Genomic DNA, 8,573 nt, shown 5'->3' with positions numbered 1-8,573 from the left:
CTAGAAGCCCAGCCGAGCCTGGCCCAAGCTGGAACTCTCTGGCACTGACATGTCCTGTAGTTTCCTTTACCACTTTTTAAGTGACTTTAAGGAGTGAGAGAAACATCCACAGATCAGTATTTCAACTCAAATGAACTTAATTAAGAAAGCGAGATAGGGAAATTCTAGCTTCCTTCAGGCATAGTTAGATGCAGGCATCCATGATCTGCGCTCATGTGGCTGGCACTTAATTCTCTCTCCATCTCTCTTCTTCTTTCTGGGTGTTGCTGTCTCTCCGAGCCAGGAGGGATGGTTACAGGCAGTTCCAAGCCTCATTCCTATGGTGTACAATCCAAAAGTCTCTCTCTCTTTCCCTTTCTCTCCCTCTTTTCTTCCTCTTTCTCTCTCTCTCCCCCTCCTCCTCCTTCTCAGCATCTATATAAGAATCCAAGCCTCTGCTTGGATCACATGTGCACTTCAGGACCAATCACTGGGTCCAAGACAACATGAGAATGGGTGTTAGGACTGGCTCAGCCTGAACCTAGGCCCTCGGCTGTGGGGTGGAAGGCCAAGGACAGTGATTAACAGCCTCTGGAGAGTGGGGAAGGCATGGATCCACCAAGAAACAGACGCTGCTGTTCAAAACCAATACATTCACCCTGCTTAGGAAAATATGCTGCAGAGATAACTAGTTTAAAACTTTTTCATGTGCTTTTCACTTTGCTTCTATTAGTACAGCTTTTGATCTGTACTGCCCCAGGCATCCATTAGTCTGGGGACATTTGGAATTTATTACAAAAAACGCAAAGAGAAAAGACAGAGGTAATGTTCAGCTTTTGACATTCAAGATTAGATTGTGTACCAGACCATAGCCTTGAGGGAGAATTCTCCAGGTTCCTGTCTTTTAGCTTATCAATAATTGTGCCAAACATCTTAGAATATGGAGTTTTCCCATGAGCTAGAGCATCTGTTCCATCTGTCTAGGACCACTCACCCCACTCTCTGATAAAGAGAAGACACGCATAGAGGAAGTAGGAGAAATGTCAGCGCATTTTCTGATTCCAGAATTGTGAGGCGAAATGGGAACAAAATGAGGAAATCTTGCCCCCAATGATCATTCTATACAATATGCCTCAAAGATTATTATTATTATTTAAGCATTTGCTATCCCCCAGGCACTGTGCTGTGAAAGAGTTCACTCATTGTTTCCCTATCCCTATGAAATAAGCATTTCTATCAAACAGGAATTGATTGCAAGCAAGTTTCTACAAGTTGAAACAAATAGAGAGGGGTTTTAGATCACTTAATGCAGACACTGTGGTGATTAATTTTATGTGCCAACTTGACTGAGCCAGAGGGTGCCCATAATATTTGGTCAAATATGCTGAATGTATTGATGTGGATGAAATTAGCATTTGAATTGGTGGACTAGGCACAGCAGACTGCCTTCTCAAATGTGGGTGGTCCTCATCCAATCAGTTACAGGCTCAAATAGAGCAAACAGGCTGACAATTATATGAGTATCAAGGAACCCTTGCCTGTTGGCTGTGAACTAGGACGTTGGTCTTCTCCTGCCTTCCAATTTGAATGGAAACATTAACTCTTCCTGAGTATCAAGCCTTCTGGCTTTTGGACTACTACCATCCCGTGATAAAACTTGAGCAGATGTGAAGTTGCTTCTAATGGATGAGCAGAGAAAATAGTTTCTAGAGATAGAAGCTATTCCTGTTGAAGTTTCTGGGAACAATGTTGAAATGACAACAAAGGATTTTAAGTATTACAGAAACTTAGCTGATAAAGCAGTGTTAGGAGTTGAGAGGACTGACTAATTTTGAAAGAAACGCTACTGTGGGTAAAATGCTATCAAACAGCATCACCAGCTACAGAGAAACCATTCATGAAAGGGAGGGTGAATTGATGCACAGACTTCATTGCCATCTTGTTTTAAGAAATGGCCACAGACACCCCAACCTTCAGCAACCAGCACCCTGATCAGTCAGCAGACATCAACATCAGGCAGGATCCTTCACCAGCAAAAAGATTATGACTAAATGAAGGCTCAAATGATCATTAGCAGTTTTTAACAATAAGATGTTTTTAATTAATACATGTGCATTATTTATACATAATACAATTGTACCCATAGGCTACAGTATAGTGTAAACATAACTTCTGTATTCACTAAGAAAAGAAAAAAATTGTATGGTTCGCTTTACTGCAGTATTTGCTTTATTGTGGAGGTTGGGAACTGAACCTGCAGTATCTCTAACGTATACCTAGACAAGTTCTCTGGAGAACCCTGACTAATATAGATACCCAGGACAAATTTTGAATATGCTTCAGGAATGGCTGGATCCAGGATAGTTCTAACCAATATCATAGTCATGAGGCTTCATCATCTCTTGCCAGGTCTTAGACAAGATTTCTTCATCTGGTACTTATGATGGCTTTCCTTAAGAAAGAAATAACATCTCCCTACATTCATCTGATTGGCCTCTCTTGGGTCATATGTCTATTCCTGAACCGGTCACTGTGGTCAGGGAATTCATTACAGTGGAAGGATTCTAAGATTGACAAAACGTAAAGAAAAGAGAAGGAGTTCTCTCATGCTCACTGACCTAATGCGCCTGACCACATAGATAAATCAAGTTACTATGCCCATTTTGCAGGCAAGGAAACTGGTCCAAAGTGTTTAAGTGACTGGCTACTTACAAGCCTCAGACAGAGTAAGCATCAATGCCAGGATTCAAACCCCGGTCGGTCCATGACCCCTTAGTCACTGCTCCATACTGCCTATCACCCCTTGATCCTTGCCTAAAGCCAAAGTCCCCAACATTCCAACCCCTGGCCCTCACATGCAGGGTTTTAAGTGACCCCCATTCCCACACCTGGCATACAATAGAATTGCAGTAAGTGTAAGTACCACCCCTACAACCAGATGCAGCCTGTAGTGCCTTGCTAAGGAAGTTCTTAGATCTTTGTTTTGATTCTTCTCCCTGCCTGAGCTCTGAAGAGGGGCCCAAATAACCAGCTGAGTCCGCCAGGAAGCTGGCATCAGTCCCAACTCAGCCATCCCTACTCTCTGATACATTTTTAATTCCTTTGAGAACTGCCCAATTTGGGCAGCACAGGAACAGATGTTTCTTAACAACTACAATTTGCCACAAGTATTTTTGGTCCCCTAATCTTGGTAAATTGTTGGGATCATGCTGGTTCTCTGGGGAAGAAGACAAAGCAGCTTCCATCAAAGCCTTGCTTGTTATAATGGGCCTTGCAGTGTCAGCAGTAAGTTGGTAGAATGTTTAGGCAACTGCATTACTTATTACTGCATATCAAATTACCCTTAGAATGCCAGCAACTTGAAAAAACAAACATTTATTGTCTCACAGTTTCATTGGGTCAAGAATTTAGGAGTGAATTAGATAGATCTGGGCAATGCTAACTCCAGGTCTCTCATAGAGTTGTAGTCACAATGTCAGCCAGGGATATAGTCTCATCTGAAGGCTCAACTAGGGCTGGAGGATCTGCTTTCAAGATGAGTCACTCACACAGCTGTTCGCTGGAGGCCTCAGGTCCTCACCAGGTAAACCTCTCCATGGAGCTGCGTGAGTGTCCTTACGATATGGCAGCTGGCTTCCCCAGATAGGTGATCCTCCATTGAGCAAGAAGAAAGCCACATGTCTTTTATAAGCAAGCCTTGCAAGTTACACACCATCCCTTCTATTTTGTTCTAGTCATTAAAAGGGAGTCAATAAATCTAGCTCATGCTCAAAGGATGAAGAATTATGCTCCATCATTTGAATGGAGCATCAAAAAATATGCAACCATGTTTCAAATGAATGTCGGCATGATAGCGCAATGCCCCATGGTTCGAGTTCTTTATCTTTCCCTATATTCTCACGTTTACCAAGTAACTTTGCATTTCCTCCTGTTAAAAATACAGAGTACAGATCTTTACCCTTGCTTGGGTCAACGGAGTGAGGCAGGGGTAAGTGTGGTGGCCCTGGGTCTAGGCCTTGAGTGACTTGACATGTTTCCACTCCCATTCTTGCACTCTTGCCATCAGCAGGAGAGAACAATGGCAAGGCTAAACCAAGGATCCCAGGACAGGATGAGAGACAGACACCTGGATCAGAACAGAGCTGTTCGGGCAAGCCCAGCCTGGCTCAGCTAACCCACATTAGACATGTGGGCTAAATAGGCATTTGTTTTTCTCTGGCACTGAGATTTTGTGCTTGTTTGTTATGAAGCATCACCTCACCACACTTAATAGACATAGGCATTCTTGGGAGTCAACCAGTCCTGGCTTTAAATGTCACCTCCCTGACTTACCCGCTATGTGACCCTGGACAAATCACTTCACTTCTCTGAGCCTCAGTGATCTCATCTGTAAAATAGGGACAATAATATCATCTGTCTTGTGGAGGTTTCATGATTATTAAGATCATGCTTATAGTGTTTGGTGCAGTATCCAGCACCACTGTGATTATTAGGAATTAAACACTCTGGGCCTATTGTCTCAATGCTAATGTGCAGCCTAGGGTAGGATTTGATTCTCTAGCTCAAGTACCTGCTGAAGCTCCCTGGTTCCAAGTTCCTCAGCGTGATCTTAAGGTTTGTCTCCTGCCCCCTTCATGCTCACTGACCACTCATTCTCCTACCAAATGCCCAGGACAAGTGCCAAATGCATATCTTGATGGACCTGGCCCTCCAGTCCCATGAGCCCTATGTGCTTCCTTCCACATCAGGCCACCTCTGTTTCCTGGCTCAGCTCCTATGTGACTATGAGACAGTGTTTAACCTCCTTGGTCTATAAAGTGGTTAAGGACACAACTCTAGAATTAGCCACATTAGGCTCTGAATTACAGCTTCACCACTTACCAGCTGGGTGACTTTGGGTAGGGGCCATTCCCTTCTAGACTTTTGTTTCCTTGCCTGAAAAGTGGGGATCACTATGATACCTTACTAGGTGGTTGTGGGGGTTTGATCCTATCAGATGTAGAGCCGCAGGCCCCCTCTGCCTGGCATGTTTAAGAGTGAATAACAGCAGTTAGTACTACTGCTAATAAGGGCTCCATCTGTGAATGAAGAGGCTAGATTTGTCTGAAGATCCTTTGGACACCGACATTAGAGGCTTCTGGAGGGCTTCTGTGGGTGGGAAGGTGAAGTGGAGAGCTCCCCTGGACAGTATTCCAGGGTCCCCACTTCCCTCCCAATGTTCTGTTACCTGCTTATGTATTGAGATGCTTTGTGCAAAGTTACCCAGGAAACCACTTCTTTGCTTTTAAAAAACAAGTTTGGAAACCATTGGACCGGATGGTCTTCTTACCTGCTGGGATTTCATTACAAGGTGCTAAAGGCTGAGCAGTGAGTATAAGAGGTCGTGATGCTAATATTCATCCACTCATTGGCTTAAACAGCCAAGCCCAACCACTCCAGGCTCCAGCATGACACGGTGACCCTGTGCTCTGCCACCCCAGAACACCCCCCTCTCTGATGGGTCCTCTCCTCTACACCTCACCACGCTGTTTCCTCTGTATATTTTAAAACCCATTTCTTGGCTTCCAGCCACAGTCTGCTAAGGGAAAATGACCTAGGGAGGGAGGGGACTCCTTTAAGTTTGAAGACAAACCAGACCACCTCCATCAACTGAAATCCCAGCAGGAGGAATCCTCAGAGCAGTGCTGGTTTTGTGGAGGGGCGGGTGGTTCCTACCTCCCTCTCGTTTTTGATCTTTTATTATGAGCTTGTTTTGATTCTGTGGTTGCTGTGATACAGAAGCATTTGTGGCTGTTTCTGAGAGGCCACGTGGGTAACTGTTTGTGTCAGTTCCACCTCAGCACTAGAACACAGTGGGTGGTCAAGCGTGGAGTCTAGGCCAGGAGGGAGGGACGAGGTAGGGTTTGCAGGAGAAGGGAAGCTGGCCCCGGAGATGGACCCAGTGGCCCCTGGGAGCCAACACAGGGACATCATCCATTCACCTCTGACATGCTGTGTGACCTGCAAATTGTCTCTCCACTTCTCTGAGCCTCGGTCTCCTTATTTATCCAAGAAGGCGATAGATAACGTGTGCCTAATCAACTTCACAAGGGTGAGGAAAGGGAAGTGTGGGGGGAGAGTTCTCTTATTAGCCACGCATCATCTCATGTAATCCTGACAACCCCACCTTCCTGTTGAGGAAGGCAAGAACCAAAGTAGTGCTGTGACCTGTCAAAGCCACACAGCCTGGGTGCAGGGGAGGCCATGATATCCGACATTCTCACTTTCTCCCACACTCAATTTACAACAGCAAAATAAGTCTACCAAATGCTTCACTGCACACCATTCCATGTGCTTCGTGTATCTGAACAGACTAATCCTCCCAATAGCACCTCACAAGAGGTGCTGCCCTTGTCCTCATCTTTCTGGATGAGAAAATCAGAGTTCCCTGAGTAACTTGCTCAGTTGCCCAACATGGAAATGACAGATATGGGATTTGCACCCAGTCAGCCCAGTTGCACAGAGTTCTTTCTCTCAGCACAGCCATAAGGCCACTCAAGAAGACAGCAGATAAAGTGGGCTTTGGATGCCTGGGGTGTATGCAGCAGCACGGTTAACCCTGACTGGCAGCAGCGTGAATATCCACTGATACGGGCCTGGATTAGGAACTTGCATCATATCTACACAAGGAGAATGACCTTAGTCTACCGCATGCCACAATGCATATGATGTAAACCCTGTGTAGAGTTACCCCAAAGTCACCCCACACAGAGGAAAAGGGAAAATTGTAGCTAAATCTACCCTTATTTACAAAATAGTCATTACCAAATTTTACGGAGAGGAGGCCAATATATAGAATGTAAAATTTGGTAATGATAATTTTGTAAATAAACTACATTTAGCTACAATTTCACATTTTTCCCAGGTTTGGGCGACTTTAGGGGGGATGTTTGGGACTCTAGAATAACATGAATGTCAACTGGGCATGTCCACTTACATGTGGGTTTCCTTCAGCCTCTGCCACCCCTGAGACAGTAAGACCCATCCCTCCTCTCCCTCTTCCTCGGCCTACTCAAGGTGATGATGAGGATGGAGTCCCCTGGGATGGTCCACTTCCCACTTACTGAACAGTCAATGTGTTTCCTCTTCCTTAGGATTTCCTTAATAACATTTTCTTCTCTCTAGCTTACTTTATTGTAAGAATACAGTATATAATATATATACCGTGCATGATACGTGTTGATGGACCATTGGCTTCAGGTCACTGGTAAGCCATTAGTATTTAAGTCTGGGGAAAGTCACAAGTTAACACAGGGATTTTCAACTGCACCAGATGGAGCAGGGAGTCAGTACTCTTAACCTCTGGGTTGGTCAAGGGTCAACTGCAAATAAGTCTTGGAAACAATTTGCTAAGTGAAGCGTAGAGTATCAAATTCAGGGGAAATGTGGAAACAATAACTATGTGCTGTTTGTGGACAGACACACATGTAGTAAAAGTAAAAACTAAAGAAACAAGTGGTCACTTTAAGGCAGGTGGAGAAAAGAAGGGGTCCACAACAGGCTTCCACCATATCTGTAACATTTTTTTTCATCAAAGAAATATCTGAAGCAAGAATGTGCTTTGAAAAGTATGAAGGCACAGGCCACATGGCACAATGTCCATAGACAGTAACGTTCTCAAGTCCCTCTTACCAGGAAATGAGTACAAAGAAGCCCCATCTCATCCTAAGCATACCCCACCCCGATAGTACAGGTTGCTAGCCTCTCTCATTTGGTCAAAGGCAATAGCTTCCTGCCTCTCTCCTCTTTCCCCAGCTCCGCACACTATAGCCAGAGGGAACACACGCCAGTGCCAATTGCAACAGATGACTCCCTTCCTCAGAATTCTTCCATGGCTCCCTAGTGCTTACAGGATCAAGCCAAATCTCCTTTGTGTGGTCAACATTTACCTCCAAAGCCTGTATACTGCTGCTTTGCCAGCCTTTTCCTCCCACCATCTTTGTTCCCATACCCTGAAGAAGCCACAGTTTACGCACACAGAACCACCTTCATTTCGTTCCCCCTCACCCACTATAGTTTTTCTCACCTAGATAATTACTTGCATGTGACCCTCTTGTTCTGGAAGGCCCTCCATCCTCTTGTGATTCTGATACTCGAAGGCAGCCCCTCAGCACAGTGCACAGGGAAGCCCAGGAGCAGTCGGAAAGGCCAAAAGGTCCCTAGCACGCCCTTTGGGTGTAGATAGGATGGGCAATTTCCCATGGCTCCTTTTGTTTGCTTTTTTTGGTTAAAAACTTCACAGTACAATCAATGGGAAAATTGAGCTCTTTTCACTTGAGAATAAATTAATGCCACCATTAATGAGTAAACCCAGAGGACAAAATGACACATTTCTTCTCACTCAGTCCAATTGTCCCCACTGGCTGGCTGGAGGGGCACCTGTTTCTTCTGTACTTCCTGCTCTGCCTCATTCCCCTCTTGAGATCTGAAGGCCAAAGACCACAGGCAGCACCAAATTCCTCCCTCTTCCTCCTCCCAGAACTAACTAAAGCAAACAACAATGCTCGTGTGTGCGTACACACGTACGTGCACGTGTGTGCAGGTGTGTGTGTGTG

Source organism: Otolemur garnettii, unplaced genomic scaffold, assembly GCF_000181295.1.
Source record: "Otolemur garnettii isolate 467f Iridium unplaced genomic scaffold, OtoGar3 scaffold00038, whole genome shotgun sequence".
Taxonomy (NCBI): Eukaryota; Metazoa; Chordata; class Mammalia; order Primates; family Galagidae; genus Otolemur; species Otolemur garnettii.
This window is presented reverse-complemented; position numbering follows the sequence as displayed.